Below are 25012 nucleotides of genomic sequence, written 5' to 3'. Positions count from 1 at the left end.
TCTATACTGCTGCAAAACCAAAGAGTAAATATTAGTAACAGATACACTCAAATTTGCATTGTCTGCTACCAGCCTGGGAATATGTAACCTGTATAGGGATATATTGCCATCTAGTGATACCAATGAGTTGGAAACACTGTAGGAAAAGATGACTGATTAGACGGGAATCCATGTAGCTCTTGAGCAGTTTGTTCAGAAAGGTAAAGGTAGGTAGGGTTTTGCTGATAACTAGATGTACTTTATTTTGAACAGCAGCATGCTTTACGTGAACCATGGAATTTGGAGATAGAGAAGCAATGGAGTTTGGAATTATATTAGTGAGCCTTTAAGGAGCTTCTGGATTACATAGATGGCATATGGAACTTTTTAACCTAGCCAGAACACAGGTCCATCTAGTTCAGAATCACCCACTGCCTGGCACTGCACTCAAGAGGTTCATAGGGGGCTTTCCCCAATACCTACTAGGAGGCAAGTGAACTAGGAACCTTATGTACAGTATGTAGAGCAAGGGCCCTACCACTGATCCACAGCATTCCCTTTAACTTTCTTACATTGCAATTCCCTCCCTACTTTCCGGGTGTGAGATAAACCATATTTTGCCTGAATTGGCAAGTGTAGTTCACGCTTGTCCTGCATACTAGGATTGGAAATGTTGGGAGGAATTCAACATACCACTAAGAAGATCACTTAGTTAGCACAAGTGTTTCTGCTTCTCAGATGGATTTTTTTTTTTTGCCTCTTTCCCCTGCATGCTGCTCCGGGGGTTCTCTCTCCCCACCCACAAGTGGAGCATGGGGGCAGAAGAGGGGAGAAAGCCCTGTTGCACTAACAGAAGTTCTTGTGCAGGGTGTGCATTAATTGAATCCAGACCTGTGGTGTGACCTTGATTCCAAACCCTTGATTCCAAGCCATAGTTTGACAATGCACCTGAACCAGACAAATATAAAATGATTGAAAATGAAGAAATATCAGAAGGTGCTAATTTTCATATTTTTCTGAGTGATGTATGTCTAGGATGAATTACTCATAGAATTATAGAATTGTAAAGTTGGAAGGGACCTGCTAGTCCAACCCCTTGCAATGCAGGAATCTTGACTGAAGCATCCATGGCAGATGACCATCCAACCTTTGCTTAATAATCTCCATCCATCAGCCTTCGGAGGGAGTCCTTTCCACTTCTGAACAGCTGTTACTGTCAGAAAGTTCTTCCTGCTGTTTAGCTGGAATCTCCTTTCTTGTAAGTTGAAATTGTCTGCAAACTCCACATACAATTTTCTGTCTCCTGTCCATGCTGTTTTCAACATGCAGACACTAAAGTTTATCTCCAAGAGGCAGAAGAGCACATGGCACAGGGTTGCTACCCAAAATGGCAGCCCTGTATGGAGTCTTCACATCTCTCCACTTTGACATTCAAGCACTTATTACCTGTGCCACATAGTCATTCTGATCTGCATTTTGCAGTCCCCACAAGCAGCAGCAGACAATGATGTGGAATCATTAGCACGGCATATTACAAAGCAACAGCCCTGGATTTTACCAAGATCAATAAGCACCCAAAGCAAATCTTGACTCTTTGAGTGTACCAATATGATATGTGAGTTGTCAGGCACATTGAGTCTTTACATTACTAGAAGTAGCCTTACACCATCATCATCATCACCATTATTAAATTTGTATACCACCCTTCATCCAAAGATCACAGGACAGTCCGCAACATAAAAATTCAAAATGAGAACACAAAATGCATAATAAAACAATAACAAACCAATAACCTTCCTCCCACAAACACATTTAAAACGACACAGAATGTTAATCAGCCAAAGGCCTGGTTATAGAGAAATGTTTTTGCCTGGCGCTTAAAGATATGTAATGAAGCATTCCGACAGGCTTCCCTGGGGAGAGCATTTCACAAACAGGGAGCCACCACAGAAAAGGCATGTCCTTGTGTTGTCACCCTTTGGATATTTCATGGAGGAGATACACATACACAAAAATGGGCCTCAGATGATGATTACAGGGTCTGAGTTGGTTCATATTGGTCAGTTCAAAATCTTAATGATACACCTAAAAATTCTAATGCATGCTTGCACTTGGATCAGGACTTGGATCCACATTGGATCTACTTTATTTAGGTTACAAGATCTGCAACTTGTGTTGCCTGCATATGAAAAGGGGCTAACTGTATGGGCAGAAATGTGGCCATAGTGAAGTTACAGCAGGATCGAAATTCCAGCGTGAAAGTTCTATTCCAAAGAGGCAGATTTTCATACTCCTACTTACAAAATGGCAGAGCCAGGAAAAGCACAAGCATCCGTGCACTGTAAATTTCCAGCAGATGAGTCTCTTAAAGGCTGTTGTGACATAGCTGGCAAGGTAAAGGCAGACTATAGAAAGCCTGGGAAACTTGTGAGCTACCAACTCAAACACAAGCCACAGTGGCCCACCAAGGAGCAAAACACACCTCTTTGCTTACCGAAGGTTGCAAAATAAATGGAGAGGGCAAAGAACCTGTGAGGCCATTATGTGGCCAGTGGGCTCCATTCAGCTTCAAGGGTATCAAGGTCAGGAAAGATATGCAGTCTAATTCAGGGATAGGCAGAAGGTAGTTAAGATCTACTTGAAGACAACAAGACAATTTCTGGTGGGATAATGCTAGGTTGGTCGGATTCTTACAAAGAAAACAACATTAGGTGGACCTTCATCTGATCCAGCACAACACTGTTAATTAAGAGTTAATATTCAGAAGGATCTCTTAACATAGTTTACTTATGTGCCTTCACGGTTAAGATATTCTGAGTGCTTTGTAAATTTGTAGCACATCGAAGCACCATGGGGATTCTAGTAAAGGAGGAATAAAAAGGACCATGTAAGAATGAGGCATGCATCTTATCTAATGGTTAAACAAGTTTACAGAGCCCTGCCCAGAAAAAGTCATGAACTTACTGGCTGGCTACTTACAGGAAAGGTTAGCATAACCTAATAATAATAATAATGACTATGATGGGCCACTTTCTTTCCATCTCTGACTTCTACTACACTCTAATAAACAAAACTTTCTCATCAAATTCACTGATTTGTAATTTCTCAGCCGCATCTGCCAATTATTCTGTGAATTCATCTTCCCACCCTCTGGAATGATCTGCAGATTTGCAAAAAAACACAAAAAACAACAACCTTGAAGAAACAGCTGGATGACTTCATTTGCTGACTGTAAGTTGGACAAGAAAGGCACCATCCTTCTCAAGTACACTGTGGTTGCTCATGCCTTCTGTTACTGCACTGGAAAAAAAGTCCATATATGAAATAATATTATTATCCCATGGTGGCACTCAGTCCATAACCACACATTAAAGGGGGGGCAAAGGGGGGGGGTTAAAGAAACACAATACGTAATCCTAGCTAGATGAACGACTACTCCAACTGTGTTTCGGCATTGTCGTGAATGCATAAAAAACCTTATGTTGTCAGCTGTTTGACTGATGGATTACAAAAATTAAAATGAAACAGTGTAAGCTGCCTTTAGTGGTCTAATCTGTCCTCACCAAAGTCAGTAGCAGAACTCGGTTAGGAACATAAGCCTGTTCAGTGGTCCATATGTTGCCTGACTGACAGCAGTTTTCCAGAGTATGTGGTAGGCCTTTTTCATTCCGACCAGGAGAAATCAGGGATGGGACATGGGACCTTCTACATGCAAGGCACATGCTTTTCCACTGAGCTACGACCATTCCTAGCTTTAATATCACAGAGTGCATATCTAAAATATAACCTTTTCTGGCTGAATGCTCTGAAGTAGATCCATAGATACCTGAGTGGGTGGTGCCTAACTAGGCATAACGAGAGAGAAAGAGAGAAGCGAATTGGAATAAATAAACTTGATATGCTACTCTAAATTAGGGTGAGTTCCTTGTCAGAAATGCAGTGAATTTGGGTCCAGGAGCAGCCAGTGTTGGATGCCTCCCATCACTAGGCACCCTCTCATCACTGGGAGTGGTGCAGGAAGACAGTAAGTTTGGGACTACCTGGGCGTGCCAGGGACAGCACCAGGTGGGCTTTGCTGGTGTATTCACAAAGTGCTGACCTCCTCCTGCCGTGTCCCACACCTTGTCCTGTAGGTGGCTGCAACATTGGTGTCAGAAGGGTGGCACTGCCCCACTATGCTGGCTGCTCCTGTTTGGGCAAGGCTGAGAAATGGAGGAATGGGGCTTGAACAAGGGAGGTGAGTCAACTCAATTTTTGCTTTCCCTTTGTCTCTCTGTACTGAGAAATGTGGGGAGTGCAGCTGACATTTTAATGCAAACTACCTAATTTTCACTCCCCAAAACTATGCTCAGATTGAAACACACCTGTCCTTCAAAGTGAACACTTCTCTGAATTTTGCGATGCAATTCTCCAATGGAAAAAAGTGTATTAAAATGTGTACATTAAGCGAAAGTATGCAACACGCATGTGAGTGGAAATATGCAGAAAAATGAATGAATGAATTTTCATGCAGACTTTAAAGAAACATGCAAACTGATATAAGAAACAAAGCAAACTGAATTTAGGATACGAAAAATGAGAAACGGAGAGAAACTGCAATTGACAGATTAGTCCATCCTTAGGTGAGACTCCCTACGCAGAACCAAATATATGATGTTTGGGTGTGCTTTATAATCTGACCTGTAAATTATGGGCTAGGAAGTGCTTGCCCTTAGCGCTGTGCTGGTTTTGAACTATTCCAGTGCTTTTCTTATCCAGAAAACTTTGATGGGCAGTTGATTGGGTTCCTTAGCAGCCAAAGGCTCTATATTATGTTACTAGCCCTATGAACTATTCCATCCCAGTGGATTGCTCTTTCCTCTTTTCCAGGGCTCAATTGGAAATTAAATCCATCGTCTACATCTCTATTTTTCTTTAATTCCACTCCCTCCCCTTCCAGTAAAGAATGTTTGTGAAAGCAAGTGATCCCCTGAACTCTGGCTTCCCCTGAGAAGCACTTGTGCTCTCTGTCTCTGACTTAAAGAAGTTTCAGATACATATAGGAAAGGAATTTCATAAGCTGTCAATTGCAAAACATTCCACACATTCCCTCTCATCTAGAAACATCCATGTGTGGTCTCTGAAGAGGTTATATTTGGGGGCGATGCAATGGGGGGGGGAGCAGACAAGGCTTCTAGCACAATTCACATATGGGAGGCAGTGAGGCAAGATTAGGGAAAGTCTTTACTCCATTGCTCAGGCTAATATTACAGTAAATATTTATAAACAGGCAAATTCAAGAGGCCTCAATCACATTCATGTTATTAACCATGTGATCCTCAGGTACAATACCATCAATCAAATCAATCAAAATACTTTATTCGACCGATAGTCAGAAAGAAAAACATTTCTCAATACAAATATAAAAATATAAAACTGAAGGCATCAGAGGGATACATAAATGAAGTATAACTGTGCTACTGAACCTCCTACAGGTAACCCACATCAAGGCATTCGATTATACATTTCCGACACTTGAGCGCCAGGAAGAGGAATTTAGCCACTGAGAAGGTTATTTTCCCAGTGGGCTTGTTTAGCAAATATGCTGCCTGCCGTTCTCTGAGTCGGGAACTAAACTGAGATAAATATGGGGCTATAAGATATTGCCTTAAATCATTATAAAAGGGACAACTCAGTATGTCTGTTCTGTGGATTCTACCTCACCCAAGGCACAATGGCACGTTCTCTGACCGTATGGGACTCCTCCAAATCTTCCCCTCAAAACCGCCAAATCAAGAACATTCAGTCTGCAATACAGGTGCAATACAGTAATTAATTTGCCTCACCTTCCTCTTTCATCTAATCCACTACAACCCCACGGTGACATCACAAACCTTCACAAGAATTTGGGACGTGGGATAACTATTCTGCTTTCCTGTCTTCCTAACCTCACAAAGCCTCTGGCAATAAGAAGATTTCTGTGGCACATTCCACCATATTATGTGCAAATATCAATAGACAATAAGAAAATAACTGGATCAAGTAACCTGTGGAGTTTTCAAAACTCTCCAACTCCCTTTGAGATTCCTCAGAGGTTTTGCTTGAAGGGGAACCATGAAATTAACTTTATTTTTGATTGAATTTTTATTCCATTTATTCTATTCAATGATGGCAACATAAGAATTATTATTATTATGTGCACCAACTCCGTCTCAAATTAATTTTGCTACTTTTATTGCAATTCTTCATAGCTTTGCTTGAAATTCCTCAGGTGTTTCACCTGAGGAAGAACCTCCTCATTTGTTCAAAATTTTCTTTTGGGCAAAAAAAACCTGGTGGCCTCTCTTGACTGCATATTTCACTTGGAAACGTATTGATCAAGATTTATCAATATATGATGTAGCTAATTTTTAAACTTGTAATCCAGGTATTGTTCCGATTATGTAAAAAACAAACACACCCACAAATGCATCCTTCAGTGGGGAGGTTATCTCTTGCCCTTCTGTCTGTCTTCTCTCAACTCTTTGTGCATTTGAGCCAACAGTTAGCAAAATCCATTAACTTTCTCCATGAGATTATCTCAGCTTTGGTGACTGGAATGTAGGGCTTGGAAAGAAAACAAATGTTTTCAATTTAGTTTTAATAGTAATGGGTGTCATTTTCAATTGCTGGCTTTTAACTGCCATTTTACAAGCCTTTGGAATAACTTGTCTTCAATTCTGGCAAGAAAGAAAGAAAGAAAGAAAGAAAGAAAGAAAGAAAGAAAGAAAGAGAAAGAAAGAAAGAAGCTGGCGGAGAAGTCCTCAGTTTAGTTAGCCTTTTCAGTAGAACTGTTACTGAATTTGACTAAAGCAAAGGACCATTCTGTTCTGTCAAAGATGTGAAGGAATTTAGTAAGATTTGCAAAAATTTCCTAGAAGGGTTTGGCACAGCACTAGTTCGCTTAAGCCCTAATGAGAAATTCAAGGAGAACTGTTCTGATCCTGCTCATGTGAAATATCTGCTGGAATTTTCATGGAATCTTAGAGGTGCCAGAAGCTTTTGGGTCATCTAGTCTAGCCCCTTGCCAATACAGGAAATCTACCACAACAGCATCCTAAATAGGTGGCCACACAGCCTCTGCTTTAAAAAGCCTCTAATGGAGGAAAACTCAGTACTTTGTAAGGGAGTCTGATTCAACGTCAAACAGCTTATGCTGTCAGGAGGTTCTTCCTAATATCTAGTCAAAATCCCCTTTTTTCTGGTTTGAACCCATTGGTTCAGGTCCTGTCCTCTGGAGCGACAGAAAAGAAATTTTAATAGTCCATCAAATATTTGAAGATATTTATCATATCATATCTTAAATCAACACTTCTCCAGGCTTAACTCTAAAAAGGTGGGGTACAAATTTATTGCTATCATCATTTCTTCCGGAATTAAGATTGCCGGAAGAAATATCAACAACCTCAGATATGCAGATGACACAACCTTGATGGCAGAAAGCGAGGAGGAATTAAAGAACCTTTTAATGAGGGTGAAAGAGGAGAGCGCAAAATATGGTCTGAAGCTCAACATCAAAAAAACCAAGATCATGGCCACTGGTCCCATCACCTCCTGGCAAATAGAAGGGGAAGAAATGGAAGCAGTGAGAGATTTTACTTTCTTGGGCTCCTTGATCACTGCAGATGGTGACAGCAGTCACGAAATTAAAAGACGCCTGCTTCTTGGGAGAAAAGCAATGACAAACCTAGACAGCATCTTAAAAAGCAGAGACATCACCTTGCCTACAAAGGTCCGTATAGTTAAAGCTATGGTTTTCCCAGTAGTGATGTATGGAAGTGAGAGCTGGACCATAAAGAAGGCTGATCGCCGAAGAATTGATGCTTTTGAATTATGGTGCTGGAGGAGACTCTTGAGAGTCCCATGGACTGCAAGAAGATCAAACCTATCCATTCTTAAGGAAATCAGCCCTGAGTGCTCCCTGGAAGGACAGATCGTGAAGCTGAGGCTCCAATACTTTGGCCACCTCATGAGAAGAGAAGAATCCTTGGAAAAGACCCTGATGTTGGGAAAGATTGAGGGCACTAGGAGAAGGGGACGACAGAGGACAAAATGGTTGGACAGTGTTCTCGAAGCTACGAACATGAGTTTGACCAAACTGCGGGAGGCAGTGCAAGACAGGAGTGCCTGGCGTGCTATGGTCCATGGGGTCACGAAGAGTCGGACACGACTAAACAACAACAAATCATCATCATCATCAATTTCCTTCAATTTCTTTCTCACAAAATGTGGTTTCTAGGCCGCTCTCCATCTTTGCCACCCTCCTCTGCATACGTTCCAGTTTGTCAATATTCTTCTTAAACTGCACTGTCTCAGCAAGGTCTGGCCACACCAGACTAGAGTAATAACATTGCTTCTTATGATTTGGAACCAGGGCTTTCTTTTCAGCCGGAACTCAGTTCCAGCACCTCTCAGGTAGGCGCCATTGTCATTATAAGAGAACAAGGGAGGCGTTCATGATGCGTTCCACCCCCTTTTTCTAGAAAAATAGCACTGATCAGAACACTATACTTTTGTTGATGTAACCTAGGATTGTATAAGCCATTTTAGAAGTTGCATTGATCTGATCATTCATATTTATCTTGTGGTCTATCAAAACCCCTAGATCTTTTTCAGATGTACTGCCATCAAACTAGGTGTCACCCACCCTAGGTTTGTGCATCCGATTTCTCCTACTTAAATGCAGAACTGCACATAGATCTGTGATGTAATTCAATTTCATTAGTTTTGGCCCAGTCCTGTCAAATCTGGTTTACAGAATACAAACACAGAATACATAATAACAAGTTCTAATAGTGCCTAAGGATGCATTTCATCTGGACCTAAAGACTTGGAATTCATTTAGCTCCTCTCATACCACCTCCAGGTATTTTCATAGATTCATAGGAGGGACCACAGGGTTCATCAAGTCCAACCCCCTTCAATGCAGGAATGTTTTGCCCCACAGAGTGCTTGAACCCATGACACTAACATTAAGAGTCTCATGCTCTACCCATAGCTGCCAAGTTATCCCTTTTTTACAGGGATTTTCGCTTATGCTGAATAGGCTTCCTCGTGAGAAAAGTGAAAACTTGGCAGCTATGGCTCTACCGCAACTCCTTCCCATGTGGTCTATTTTTGCTAGATCAAGTTCAGTTGGCTTTATGGGAGAAGACTGAGGGAGTTCAGCAGGTGTTATCATTTATATAACACCTCTGCTCCAGCAAGTTCAAGACAGCAAACATTGTTCTCCTTCCTCATTTTATCCTCACGACAACCCTGTGAAATAGGTTAGACTGAGAGGATATGACTGCCCCATTGCCACACTGTGAGATCCGTGGCCGAGTGTAATTCTATACTTCATGAATAAGAATTGTGAGGCATCTTCAAATTTTTTATTTCTATCTGGTTCCATGAGTTTGTGCCTCCTATCTTATTTAGGCAATCATTTTTGTATGAATGTTTACATTGTGCCATTTCACACAAACACACACCCTCCTACATTCCTGCAACAACAGGAGGTCAGGAAAGAATGTGGGTTCCGAGAATGTTTCAATTTCAAGGCATGGATTTTATCATCATTCCTCACAAGGTACTCATGGATTATTACCAGAATAAACCTCCATCTCCTTATCTCCTCTTGCACTTCAACTATGCCAGGACTCTATCAAAGCTTCTGCCTGCCTCCGCTACAAAGCAAACAACTTCATGGTCAAAATTTCTATCGCTCAGTATCTGCACCATGTCTCTGTTTTTCTCCATTGCTTGCTGCACTTGTTGCAGTGATGGCTTTTCTCTGAACTAAAGCACCTTGATTACACACACACACACACACACACAGAGAGAGAGAGAGAGAGAGAGAGAGAGAGAGAGAGAGAGAGAGAGAGAGAGAGAGAGAGAGAGAGAGAGAGAGGAGGATGGGGAAGAAATTTCTTATGTTCGCATTTTATCTCATTCGTAGTTCCTGAACTAATCTGTGAACTAAAAACTGCTATGCTTCAAAATTCACACTTCTGCAAATTTTGTTATGCAAATAAGTTTGCTTGAACTCAATGGGCTTGTTTCTGAATAGACATGTATTTCTGAATAGACATGAATAGACATTGCATGCCAGGGGGCTAGGAATGGACAGGTCTGTCACTTTTGCTTTCTCTACACTTTTTCCTTTTTCCAAACTTAAATTCACCCCATTTCTGTATCAGTTTGTAATTGTTTCTTTTCAAAAGTCTGTTTGCAGATTCGTAAGCATCTTTGAGGTCATTTCTCTAAATATACAGATTTTTAAACCTGATTTTGCCCAATGTACATATCTTCATAAGCAGGTTTCCCTATTGTAGTGTGTTTTGTGCACTAGTTTCACTAATACATGCATTTTTGTGCTTACTTTCTCCTAATATTTTTGGATGATTTTTGGATGTTTATTTTATTTTTGTAGAAATCCAGGAATGGGTGTATAGGATTGATTCTGTACCAAATCCTACCAAATCCCATTTTTGGTTACGATTATGTAATTTGATTTATTTATTTACGATTGGTTACAATGACGTAATTTGATTTATTTATTTATTTACAACTAGCTGGCCTTGCCATGCGTTGCTGTGGCTCAGTCTGTTAAATGGAACCTCAGAGTCCAGACCCCCCTCACCTTCAGAGTCCCCCTGTTTTACACGTGTTATGTTTACACAGGCACATCCCTGTTCCGGCCCATTACCTATCCTGCCCCCTCCTCCCCCCACCCCCGGCTCATCCCTGTGATTGGGCCCACCCTGTCCCTACCCATGACCTATATATATTTCATTTGTTTGTTTCATTTTATGTTGTCTGTTGATAGCTTGCTTAATATGTAGTTGGGCAATATTTTACACTTTAGTTAATGGAACAATTTTGTATATAACTACCCATTTTTCTTCTTCACAGTATGATAGGTCATGATAGGCTACTGTCAAAATCTGGCTTTATCAACATCTAGTAAATCTACCCCCCCCCCCACACACATGCCATACCCAGTGCCTGCCAAAGCAATAACATGTCTTAAGGAGCCATGCCACAAAACCATGCCATGGTTTAAATTCTGAGATTGATTATAGTGCCTTTTTGTGATTCATCTTTTTATGTAATACTATTTTAGATTTGGTTGATTTGTCAGGCTTTGTTCCATGGACTGTCTCTTTAAGAATGTATGATTGATCCCTCTGATTGTCTACACCTGTTGATTTGTAGCCAAGACCTTTATATTGAGTTTGTGATCCTTTGGACTATGCATTTAACATATGGCATTTCACTTGAAAGCTTATAGTTTGTATTAACTTACTTGTGCAAGGTATGTACTTTCCTTTGAAAATTTCTTATTGTAATTTTTATTGTAATTATTGTTCCTTGACTATTGTATTTGTATGTTTCTATGATATTTTGTCAATATTCTTTCATACAATGTAGTTATCAACTGAAGAAGCCCATTTTGGGCGAAACAGGGATGTACCCGGGAACCTTGTCTTTCCTTTTCCTATGGACGGTACCTGTGTGCTGAGCCTGGCACCGGTGGACACATCCGCTACCATTTCTTGGACTTGGGCCCACCACGCCCTCCTGCCAGTGAACCCACGAGCGTCTGGTCTGCGCCTGCTGCGCCTCTTTTCTTGGGGTACTCCTCCAATATCTTATTTGTTTGGACGGCAATCTCTATTAACACTTTAAGTTTTGGGACTGTAGCCTCGTCTTTGACATAGTTTGCTTTTGTGTATATAATAATAAGAATTTTTGTACTCATTCTGTATTAGTTTATACATTTATTATAGCCAATTACGGTAGTGTATGGTTTTAATATGTAGTTGGGCAATATTTTACACTTTAGTTAATGGAACAATTTTGTATATAACTACCCATTTTTCTTCTTCACAGTATGATAGGTCATGATAGGCTACTGTCAAAATCTGGCTTTATCAACATCTAGTAAATCTACCCCCCCCCCCCACACACACACATGCCATACCCAGTGCCTGCCAAAGCAATAACATGTCTTAAGGAGCCATGCCACAAAAAGGCAATGAAGTTCTAGTAAATAAGCCACATTGAAAGACTGATGGTTTCCCTTCTACTTTTATCTCTTAACAGTCTAATTGGACTCTAGTAAGTTTGGGGCTGGCACTCATCACCAGATTTCAACTTCTTTGATGTGGCTTTCCCCTCAGAGCTATATAAATGCAGAGCGAACCAAAACTGATACCTTATACCAGGGGTTCCCAACAAAATTTTCTCGAGGACCCCCCATCGAGCCGCTATTGTGACAAGGACCCCCATTAATTCCTAATCCTAAAATTAAAAAGTGAGAGCCAAATTAAGAGTCTTTTTATATTTTATATTTATACGTTTTTTACAGTTTCTTCCTCTTCATCTGTAGGCCTTTGTCGTTTTAACGAACCACTTTTTAACCAACGGTCCATTTTTAACTATGCGAACTGTAGCTTCTGCGAAAAACAACGCTTTGTTTACAAACACTACTGTTTTGCAAAGAGGCAGCGCGTGCCAGGGAGGAGGGAGGGGAATGGAGAAGACAGGGTACCTGCACAGTAACGCACAAATGAAGCTGACACGCGCAAAGCATCTTGGGGAGGTGAGCGTTACTAGAATGTGCGCACTGCCTCTTTGCAAAACAGTAGCGTTTGTAAAGCACCACCTAACGGCATACAGCCGAACTACTGCCTCTATCTAATTCTAGTTTTGCGCTAGACTGCTCATGCAGGAAGCGGCCCAAACAAAAAATCTGTTAACATACGAAATATATTTAATATTTTTTTTATTCTAATAGCATCTTGCGGACCCCTCTGGCATAGCTCGCGGACCCCGGGGGGTCCCCGGACCACCTGTTGGGAACCACTGCCTTATACCTCCGCAAGTGTCTTGGGACTTACTCTGAGAATCCCCCGCTTGCTCCAAATGACCAAAGCCACTAATAGGTCCCAGCTAACCGAGATGTTTGGGCAATGAATAAGAAACAGAGAGGTGCTGCTATGATTCAGACTTCAGAATGTGTGGCAGTGCGGTGGCAGAGGCACACCTCAAACTGTGATGTGGAAAGGGATGGGGGAAAGCATTGCAATATGCGGAATCCAGCAATATAGTTTGAAGTGATCTCCCAGAAATGCATGGAAATGGTGCTCCTGGAAAGCAGTGCTGCCTACACTATCTGTGATCTACCAAGCCAAATACAACCCACCTACAATGTATGGCAGCTCACCGGAAGAGAAAGATTTCTGATTTTGCTGCCTGCTGCGGAAACAGGGGGAGCTGTCAGACACCTGTCAGGCTTCAATACATGCCTGGTTGGCAGCGTTCACCCTGGTTGTTGTTGTTTAGTCGTTTAGTCGTGTCCGACTCTTCGTGACCCCATGGACCATAGCACGCCAGGCACTCCTGTCTTGCACTGCTTCCCGCAGTTTGGTCAAACTCATGTTCGTAGCTTCGAGAACACTGTCCAACCATCTCATCCTCTGTCATCCCCTTCTCCTAGTGCCCTCAATCTTTCCCAACATCAGGGTCTTTTCCAAGGATTCTTCTCTTCTCATGAGGTGGCCAAAGTATTGGAGCCTCAGCTTCATGATCTGTCCTTCCAGTGAGCACTCAGGGTTGATTTCCTTAAGAATGGATAGATTTGATCTTCTTGCAGTCCATGGGACTCTCAAGAGTCTCCTCCAGCACCCTTCATGGATCAATGCCTTGTCGTGGCGAAGGGGCTTGAATAACTCAGAGAAGCTATGAGCTATGCCATGCAGGTGGAGAGTTTTGACTAAACGTGATCCACCTGGAGAAGGAACTGGCAAGCCACTCCAGTATCCCTGCCAAGAAAACTCACCCTGGTAGGTCACAAATTGTGAAGGCCTGCATATTAATGATAATAAAACAAACAAATTTGCTAACACAGCCTTTATTGATGAACGTGATTGGCCAACCATAAAGAAGAGCCTGCTGGATCAGGCCAGTGACCCATCTAGTCCAGCATCTTGTTCTCACAGTGACCAACCAGATGCCTGTGGGAAACCCACAAGGAGAAATTGAGCACAAGAGCACTCTCCTCTCCTCTTCTGTGGTTTCCAGCAACTGGTATTCGAAAGCATGGTGGTCATCGCTGTCTCCTATGGGAACGAGTTCCATCGTTTCACTATGTGCTGTCCTTCTGCTTTATTGTGCAGGGGCTTCGTGGCAGTAAAAGAAACATTTATGGGAGGGGAAAGAAGAATTTGAAATGACATATTTCATTTTACACCATTCAGTCAGGCAAGTGAGCACATTTTGAACCTTGAGAAAGTGTGATGGGCATCAGTCACAAGATGGCTGCCATGGGGTATGGGGTATGACACAAAATGCCTCTCACATCTGAAAGTGGCTGGGGAAACCCAGCCAGATGGGCGGGGTATGAATAAATTATTATTATTATTATTATTATTATTATTATTATTATTATTGAGCAGAAAAAGAAAAAGAGAGACAAGGCCAAAGAACCATATGGGGAACTCCTACCAATGGGCAAAAAGGCACTTATACCAGCCACCAACATGATCACTCACAGAAAGAAGCTCTTCTCTTTGTTCAAAATGGGGAGGAGGATGGAAGAGCAAACAGATACTAAGATCTTTCATGGGCACCTTAGGACATAATGCCAGGCATACTGATGCCAGCAGTCACTATGTTGCATTCCTTGTTTTACACCCTATTTCCTAGTACAGTAGTGATGTATGGAAGTGAGAGCTGGACCATAAAGAAGGCTGATCGCCAAAGAATTGATGCTTTTGAATTATGGTGCTGGAGGAGACTCTTGAGAGTCCCATGGACTGCAAGAAGATCAAACCTATCCATTCTGAAGGAAATCAGTCCTGAGTGCTCACTGGAAGGACAGATCCTGAAGCTGAGGCTCCAATACTTTGGCCACCTCATGAGAAGAGAAGACACTCTGGAAAAGACCCTGATGTTAGGAAAGATGGAGGGCACAAGGAGAAGGGGACGACAGAGGACAAAATGGTTGGACAGTGTTCTCGAAGCTACCAACATGAGTCTGACCAAACTGCGGGAGGCAGTGGAAGACAGGAGTGCCTGGCGTGCTCTGGTCCATGGGGTCACAAAAAGTAGGGCACGACTAAACAACTAAACAACAACATACCTTTTAAACAGAAACAAATCCATATATTTTATTTTAATTTATTTATTTATTTATTTATTTATTTATTTATTTATTTATTTTATATTTTTAGTCCACCTACCATTGTGACTGATCTCGGGAAAGCACACAACCAGCAAATTGACAGATTAGAAATTATACATAAATCAGGTCCAATTCACAATGCAACAAGAGGAAGTAAGACACCAGATAGGAAAGAATTAAGTTGGAACCAAAACATGCAAAGGTGTCTTGAGAAATGGCTCTTTAAACCATTCCAGGTGGCTCAAGTAAGTAAGCCAATCCACACACCTCAGGGCAGCAAGGAAAATGGGGATAAAGGGGCAAACTGGGAAAAGGTCTTAAGCAAAGGTGGAAAGGAAAATGCATGAAATGAGAATGGGGGCTGCAAATGCAATTTCACAGAAAGAAAGTCATTGACACACAAGGTCTCATCCTTTTGTTAAATTTGGAATAATAAACTAAGTACTGTAGTAGTGAGACACATTTCTCCCTCAGTCCTTCTACATACAAAATTTTGGAGACCCTGAATTGCTCTGGGGAAGACAAGCTACTATGGCAATAAGAACTGGGCAAGAATTGGGAATCTTCACTGTCACTGTAATATCGATATATAGGTGCTACTGAAGGAATTTTTTTATTTTGCTTCGATTCAGACCAACACGGCTACCTACCTGTAACATCGATATATAGTTCCTTGAAAGTATGTGATACCTGAATGATTTGACCCTTTTCATTGACTGAATGCTTAGTAACTTCTGCCAGTGTGTGTGTGTGTGTGTGTGTGTGTGTGTGTGTGTGTGTGTGTGTGTACAGACATGTGTGCGTGTGTCTGTGTCTGGGTTCATCCAGCTCAAAGACAAAATGTCTTTCCCAAGAACACTGAAAGATACACATGCAAGAATTCATATATGTATAGGACTGGAACAGCTCCTCTTTTAACCAAACTTCTAGACATGTAAAACACTCTGCACTCTAATCCAAAATTATAGTCTCTTTTCCTGTCTTATCTCTGAGAAGCCCACTTATCATTCCTTCAGACTTTAATCTGAACTTCTGGTCAAAGTGGAACAGATGTACGGGAGAAAAGAAAAACAAAAAAAAAGCAGAACGGGTTCATCTCCTTCTACACTCTCCTGAACCATGTGGCAGAACTTTATGGCTTTGTTTCATTTGAGCTTGAACTCTCAAATACCTGAAGGGGTAGGAGAAATGACTCACTAACCCATCATAAGTGTTTTAACTAGAACTTGATGAAATTGACCAGGTTAGGCCTGCTGGACTTCAGCCAACATGTGGCTTAAAATCTGAAATCCTTTAAGCTCCAAGTTGGCAGAATCGTTTAAAAACGAAAACCACAATGTTCATTAGGAGAGGTGACCGCAATCAAATTACAAACGTTAAATAAATTTATCTATGATGTAGCTTTAAGATAGCGTTTGGAGTGCAATAAAATCTGCAACTAGGATATCACTCTTGGGTCACGAAATGGCCCAGTTTTAGAAATGAAAATGAAACAAAAGATGACAAAACAAAACAAAACCAGGTACTCTTTGGTGTAAAAGTTAAGGATCCCTTTCTCTCGTCCTTTGTCGGCTGAGTGTTGTCATGCCAAAGGCCTGGGATGTAAGAAGAATATATATCACTTGCCTCCCAAACGAAACATGAGAAGGCAAATGATAAAATTGCCACTGGAAAGGGGAAGCAGAGCAGGTAGAAAATGCTTTCTTTTCCTGCCTCCCCCTTTTTTTCTCCCCCCCCTCCCCCTGCTTCTCCCCACACACCTCAGCCCCATACAAATCAGCCAGTTTCCCTCTGGCAAAAAATGTGCTTTCTGATGTTGCTGCCAGACCTCAGAAATGTATATTGCCGTTCTGGCTACATTTGGGAAAAGGAGAGTGCAGCGTTCAACAGATTCTCTTCATAGAGGGCCCCCTCATTTCCCACTTTCATCTGAAAGGGGCCATGGAGGAGGGGGAGAAAGAGACAATTCCACTTTAGGCCCAAATCCAATGACTATTGAAGTAAAAAGAAAAGACTCCCATCAATTTCAATGGGCCCTGGGTCAGGGCCTTTAATCTTTATTCCAAGATTAACCACATATGAGGAAGGTCAGCTGTGAAGAAAAAAACAACACCCAACCATTCAGGCTTTCAGCGCCCGATCATTTCATAGCCCTACAGAGAGCCCATCAAAATCTCCTTGTCTATGTTGCTTTTGAGTTTGCCTCTTAGTATGCATGGAGGCAGATGGGAAAGGGGCAGAAAGGAGGGTGTGCATCTTCTGCTGAAGGCACAGAAACCTTCACGCTACCATTTGCCACGACACAAGGGGGAGAGAAGTTGCAACTCTCTCTCTCTCTCTCTCCCCTTCCCCTTAAACCAGTATTGTGAAGCAGCAAATCTGTGCCAGCTTTCAGCCTATGATCTCCTCCAGCAGGGTTGCGAGGCTTTGCACTGCTGGCTCCAAAGCAGGTGGTGGGAGACTATGGGAAAACATGTTTACACCCTCCTCGCACGGCATGGGAAATGGTATTGTGAAAAGGGCCTGTGTATCTGAAACTATTGCTTGAAAACGGAGGGGCGCGCACAGTCAGATACCTATACTGTAACCTGGCTCAGCCTGCAGAAAACAGCAGAGCGCTTACTTGATGAAAATGATGGTGGGATGAGGAGTAAAGTTCGAAAACAGAGAGCTGATTGTGAGTGTTCTCTAGCCATGAGTTTATACACAGTCTCTCTCTCTCTCTCTCTCTCTCTCTCTCTCTCTCTCTCTCTCTCTCTCTCTCTCTCACACACACACACACACACACACACACACACACACGGCACCACATAACACATGCCTACTTCTTTTGGTCAGAACTTGGGCTGGTTTGTATTGAGCATTTGAAATTTTTACCACAAAAGATACATTTTTTGGTAGGGGGGAATGGTTCTGTATTTTTATTTTGTAAAAAAATATTGATTTTTTGAACCAATTTGCCCATGCCATTTTGCTGCTTTCCTCAGGAGTACTCTCCTCAAATAAGATCACATGGATCTACAAACCCATGGTGATACACAGGCATCCAAGATGGTGGCTCCTATAGTCTTTACCCTCATGCGAGCAACGATACTCCAGTGGGTTTCTACACTTCAAGTACCTCCAGGAATGATGGGGTGGTGCAGCTGAGCTGCCTTCCTGAGAGCGCTGTCCCTGCTGCTTACTGGACAGGGCAAGGGCAGGGCACTATGGCAGAGAGATCGGGGCTGTGTGGGCACACTGGTGGAAGGACCGAATTGGTTCTGCTGGTGCACCCTCATTGCCCCAACCTTACTGCCCCCCCGCTCCACCCACACATAATCCAGGTAAGTAGCAGTGCCATTGCTGTCAGGAGGGTGGGTGCACATCACCACCCCACCAATCCAGCTGCTCTGGAGCATCGCTGCTGCTGTCAATGATGTGATAAGCTTTTCAATTACTAGAGGCATCATGGGGCTGGCAGCAGCATGTCAGCAGCTGCTGCAGCTTCCATAGAATTAGGAAGGCCAAGGGCTTGTTCCAGTTTCTCCATAGAGCACTGTGAGTGCTGCCAGAAAAGGTTTTTCTGAATGTGCTAACCATCTAGTGCAACCTGTGCTTGAGAGAGGGATTCCAGTGCTAGAGCATCCCTAGAAGGTGCTATCCAGTCACTGCTTGAAGATCGCCAATGAGTTAGAGCCCTGCCACCACTGCCCCAAGCTAGGTAACTCGTTCCGTTATTGACCTCCTCTTATTATTAAGAAACTACTTCTAATGTTCAACCAAAACCTATTCTCCTATAACAAAGGCTGATTCATTATTGGCATAGCTTCTGAATCAACAGAGCATTTTATTTATTTTTTATTTGCTTTCCTCTGTGGAACAGCCATTCAGATATAGGAAGAGTGCTATCAAGTCCCCACCAGAGCCGGACCAGCCATTAGGCAGTGCGAGACTGCTGCCTCAGGTGGCAAAAGCCTCCTAACTGGCATGCCCATGGGAGCCCTGCCTGCCCTGCTGCCTCTGCCAGTGGTGCTGATTTTGGGCAAGGTTGCATCCCTTCTGGGTGAGATCTCACCCCAAATCAGCGTTCATGGCAGGTCTGTGGCAGGTCACGGAGCAACAGGGAGAGGTAGCTGGCGGTGGGAGCTGCGGAAGCAGTAGGGCAAAGCAGCAATTCCCATTTCCCCTCAAGCTGCAGAATGGGAAACATCACCCCTAGTCTCCACTCGGCGCTGTGCCTCTCTTTGCAGTGTTGCATGGCATCAGCTTTGGTGCCACTTCTCCACTGCCAGCAGATGGGTGATGGAGGCAACGCAGGTGCCATCTCCTGGGCTTCTGCCACTTGAGGCAGGCACCTCACCTTGCCTCACTGCTGGGTCAGGCCTGCCAACCTCCTTCTTAAAGCGTCATCCTCAAAATTGGGCACAGTACTCCTGATGAGGTCTGAGTTGTGCAGAGCAAAGTAGAATTATTACTTCTTGGGATTTGGAAACTATGGTTCTATTAACAGCCTAAAATTACATTAGCCCATTGCAGCAGCTACAACAAAAAGCTGCCCCAAGCTCAGATTGATTTTTAGAGGCAAGCTCGTTCAAAATACGGTTGGCGGGTTTGTGGGGGGGTGCCAAAAAGTGCCCCCAAAGGGAGACATTTTTCAGCTAAGTGAAAAAGAAATGAGGGTGGGCGGGAGTGAATCAACTGAGTACAATCAACTTGCTCTTCTTCCTAGATCAACCAGTCTGACCAAATGCATGAGACTGGTCTTCCATGACCAGACTCCATGTTTGAAGATACTTTCTGTATTCTGCAACCAGCAGAACCTGTGTTGTTTCTTCTGTAGCACTGAACATGAGGGAGACCTGTTATTACTGTAAGTAAAGCATTTAAATTTACTCAGGTTTGTAGTCTATTCACTCCAAGAGGGGAAGAGGCGGGGGAGAACTGTAAGCGCTTAATACTGGGACATTTAAAGGTCTAACAACCTATATTTTCCACACGTTGCAAATGCTGCATAGATCTGGTGGTCCAGCAGGGGGTAGACCTTGCTAGTCACCTGAAAAAGCAGAGCTTAAGCAAGGGGGTAGAGGATGGGCTACCCCTGACCTTAGGCAAGGTTGGCTCACCCCTAGATTAGTTATTGGTTATATCCCACACTTCGATCCCCCTATACAGATTGGGTTTGGGTTTAAATATCCACCTATTTTTTGAGTCTTGCCTCTTTATTTCCCTGTATGGTTGCAACATCTAGCTAGTGGAACCAATGATCTGATTCAGTATGAGATTGCTTTCTACGTCTCTATGATGATGATGACCACCAACTGAGGTCACATCCACACTGTACATTTAAGGCACACTTTTACCACTTTAACTGTCATGAATGACTCCCACCAAGGAATCCTGGGAACTGTAGTTTCTTAACGGTACTGATCTCACAGACCTGCAACAGACTACATTTCCTTGGGTTTTGAATGGCTGTGAAAGTGCTATAAGAGTATTTTTAATTGTGCAGTATAGATGTGGCCTGAGCTGTGGCTTTAAAATAGGGTTAGACAAATGCATGGAGAATAAGGCTGCAGGACACTGAGCTAGATGGGAATTTAGTCTGATCCAGCCTAGTTCTTTGCATGTTCTTAATACATGATGAGGAAATGTTGTTAGTACAAAAGACATCTAATTGAGGGTAACAAGCTACATTTGATTCATACAAACGAAAAGCATGATCCACCCTACTGGTAAGTCAAGCACACACTTTCAATTCTCCCATAGAGATCAAGAAGTAAAAAAAAAAAAAGAGTTTTAGGACTGGGTGATGTCCTAAAAGGTATGACTTGAAAATCCAAGCAGCAGGCCAAATCACAGTTCCAGGGCACAAAATGAATACTGCTTGTTTCTTAAAGTCACTTCTCCAATGTATGGCATAAATGAAATAACAGATTCTTGAAAGTTTTAATCTGATAACACAAACACCAGCAATGTGAACAGTTACTTAAATGCTGGAATTAGCAAGATTTTTCATACAATGCAACACATATATTTTTCTTCATCAACATCCCATAGAAGGCAGTGGGATTCTTTTTGGGTGGGGTTGATGTTTGACGCCACCTACTGGAGCTTCACGACAAATCCTTATTGTAGTATTAGATACAGTAAAAGATTTCAGTTTCTAGTCTTGGTGTTGGCAAACTGACATGAAAAATGTTTCACCACCATAAAGTTTAGATGGCTCTGTAAAGTCTCTCTGAAATTGGTCTTGGATTTGGTATGCATTATTAGCATTTACATCCAGCTTCCAAGTTTTTCTTTACCTTCCTGCTGCAAATCAGAATGAGGCATTTTCCCAGCTAAGGACGAGAGAGAAATTTGAACCGAATCTATAGGCAAACCTATCCAATTCACACTTCCAAAATATGAACTGAAACACAGCCATCCTTCAAAACTTTCACATCTCCACATTTTGCAGCGCAGTTTGCCAGCCAAGTATTGTGTGCAAAAAATCATATAAGGGGGAAATATATATAAAAATGCATATATTCATGAAAATGCATATATTCATGAAAATAACAAACAAAAATGTATTTCAATGTTTGTAAAATCATGTCAACAACATTTATATACTACTTGATGGTAGAAAAACCTCTAAGTGGTTCACAAAAAATGCTAAAATTTTCAATTAAAAGTAGTTTTATAAACATCTAATGACACTGTGAATAATTCAACATCATGCTATGGCAATCATTCAATCAGGGCAAGCATTTTGGCATGCCAGACAGAACAATCACTGTCTCTTCTCTCCAGATGCTGTTCTAGAGGTTCTCGTTGCAGTCCCAGAGCCCATTTGAGGGGGCATGGGAAGAGAGGGGGAAGCCCTACAATGCAACTGGAAGTCCTTGCTAAAATAGAGACAGACCCAGAATCATTTGGGCAACTGAGATAGAGCATAAAAAGGACAATGGTAACAAAATGGTAACAAAAATATAATAATAAACTCAGTGGCGGACCCTGGTGACTCAAATTTCAGTAGTGCCCTGTGCAACAACAAAACACCTCTTGCCTTCCATTGGATATAATAGTGGTGGTGCCTGCTGTGGTGTCCCAGAAGCTCCATGCCAGTCATGCTCCCCTAGAGCTGCCTCTGATAAACTATACATCTGATATATCTGCTCTCTCTTATAGCTCCCTTGTAGCTCAGTCAGTAGAGCACAATACTCTTGATCTCAGGGTCATGGGTTTGAGCCTCACATTGAGCAAAAGATGCCTGCATTGCAGGGGGTTGGACTAGAGGTCTTCTCGTGGTCCCTTCCAAGTCTACACTTCTATGATTCTACCCACCACTTGAAAGAGACCACTTCACTCTGCCTTGTGATCTTGCTCTAATAGGAACTGGAGAAGGGTGTAGTACTGTGCTAGATCAACAGGAGGATGAATCCAGAGCTAGAGTCAATTGCAGGCTGGGAAGAAGGGAGCCAAAAAGTCTGTCCAAGGGAGAGGTCAGGGCTGGAAAGAGGATGGAGGCAGACAGCAAGGAGATTGAGAAGTTGGTTGACTGGAAGTGGAGCAGACAGAAAGCAAAAGGAACAGGAAAGCTGACAGGCAGCAAACCTGGGGCAAGTAACTGTACAGTCACTGTCTGGCTCTTGAACCAGACCTGACCTGGAAGTATTTATCACCAAGGCCGGTCAATAGGAAGCAATGGGTTGTTGAGGAGAACTGCACCACCCCTTCCTTCATTCTGTAGTTTGATGCTTCCCATCAGAAGGGGTGCCAGTTCACAGACCAGAAGGTTCCTGGTTACCAGTTACTCCTGCTCCCTTATCTTCCTTGCAGCAGTTTGTCTCCTGATGGGTTGGTTGCAGTAAAAATGTGGTGTTTGTTGAATCTTCATTCCAAAAATGAAGTAACTGACTATAAATCATGATTTGCATTTGTACAGTGCTTCGGGGAATTCAAAGTGCTTCACATACTTTCTGCCAGTAAGTCTTAAGGCAGAATTGTACACTAGTAATACTATGACTGTTGTAAATGGGAGTCTGAGACTGCAAGGTGATGGTTTGCCAAAGGCCTCCTAATAATAAATTAATGGCTGAGACAAAATCAGAACTAGTGGCTTCCAAGTTCACAGTTTGTACTCTTAGTCACTACACAACAGCCTGCTGCATAAAGTAAAACCAGATAATTTGTGCAAGAGGTGAACTTCTACCACTAACTGCAGCTCAGTTCCTCTGCCTATTAATAACAAAGAAAGATTTCCAGAGGGGGCGAGAATCCAGTTAAAACCTATTAACACAGATAAGACATACAATAAGATATATGTGCACTGAAGGAGTGTTTTGCCAAATAAAAAATGCTCTGCCTGCAGAAGGCAAGTATATAATGGGAAAGGGTTCTATCCTTCTCCCTGATATGCTAGCTTTCTATGTGCATTGTGCAGGTGAAGTCGTTGCTGTTGTCAGGGGAGAGGAGTCAAGTTTGCGAACACAAACGCATACATATACTGCATTGTGAAATGGTATGGTCTAAGATGGGCTGAACTATGTTATCTTTTTGGATGTGTGCTTTGAGCCTTGTTAGTGCTTGTGGCATCTTACTGAAGCGGCACTTACTTAGGGCTCACCCAGTCTTCTGCTTGTCCTCGGGAAAACCCGCTCTTTACCACTGAATTGGAGCAAACATCAATCAGGTTTTCTGGGGACTGATGTTTCATATGTCGAAAAATTCGGTTATAGACTCGTTCGTAAGTCGAGGTACCACTGTATACAAAATAATAACATTATGCAAATGTGCTTAATTTACACAGGTCTCGGAGTTCAGCTTTTTTAAAAATCACAGTTAGGGTTAGCCATGCAGAATTTGGGTTTTAAAGACACAATGTACACCACTGGTTTCCTTCCTTCCTTCCTTCCTTCCTTCCTTCCTTCCTTCCTTCCTTCCTTCCTTCCTTCCATCTTTGCACTTTCTTATCCTTGCACCAAGCAAATTGAAATAAGCATATCAATTGTAATTAATTCCTCATCACTACCACCACTTTCATCTTCAGCTGCAAGCTCTGTTACATTTTCCATTCTTTCTGCTGAATGCAGTGATGGCCAGGATATTCTGAAGCCACATCTCCTCGATCCTCTGTCTATCCAGGGAACACTATTGTTTCTGAAAAGTTGTGTCTAAGCCAACCTGTTTCCCCCCCTCAGTTACATTTGGCCTTCCTATTTCCTGCCCACCTGCATACACATCATTACAGTGATATTATTCATCTGCCAACCATATAGTCAGAGATGCTGCCTCCCCAATTTATTCATTTGCCATTTGTTAATTTGATAATGTCCAGTAATCCAATTTTTGGGGAGTCATTTTCTCAAGGCCACACACACGCATGCTTGCACATAGTGCTCATTGTATAAAGCGCATATGCTAAAAGGTTCCATGACAGACATAGACCAAGGGCAAATCTTACATTATTCACATGGGAACACAAATGTTAGATGACCATGATAGCCGTATCAGCATCAAAGGGCAGCTTGCACTTAAACTGAATGGCCACAGTCCAACACAGTGCTTAAGCCCACTGTTTACACACTTCACTCTGCTCTGTATTATGGTCTGCGAGTGCTTGGGTATTTCCCTCCAGGATCCACTTTGGGTCTTGCATGCAAAAATGCAATAGTTGTAAGACCAGGCAACCACAATCTACGCAGGGCCATATCTGACTGCAGAGCTGCAGGAAATGGGAGATGTTTTGCTCAATAGCAATCATTTTTGTATTGTTATAAGGGCATGCAAAACCTATACAGGCATCACTTCAGGAGCAAGGAACCATGTTAACAAGTGCTTCTACTATTGTCAGATTCCATGGACCTATTCTTCATG

The 25012-nt window shown here is 42.4% G+C and overlaps 1 long non-coding RNA gene across 1 annotated transcript in view; it reads right to left on the bottom strand.

The window, feature by feature from the left end:
- Positions 1 to 2074: 2074 nt before the first annotated feature.
- The window catches only part of LOC132592348 (uncharacterized), a 97345-nt gene continuing 74407 nt past the window's right edge, over positions 2075 to 25012 (bottom strand). The window contains exons 7-8 of the long non-coding RNA XR_015949035.1: positions 23752 to 23898; positions 2075 to 3279 (exon numbers count right to left, since the gene is read on the bottom strand). This is a non-coding gene — a long non-coding RNA (uncharacterized LOC132592348). The remainder of the gene's footprint in view (positions 3280 to 23751; positions 23899 to 25012) is intronic.

The sequence above is a fragment of the Zootoca vivipara genome, chromosome 1 (genome assembly GCF_965207765.1).
Source record: "Zootoca vivipara chromosome 1, rZooViv2.hap1.1, whole genome shotgun sequence".
Lineage (NCBI taxonomy): Eukaryota > Metazoa > Chordata > Lepidosauria > Squamata > Lacertidae > Zootoca > Zootoca vivipara.
The sequence above is the reverse complement of the archived record's forward strand: the minus strand, read 5'-3'. Positions and strand labels throughout refer to the sequence as shown.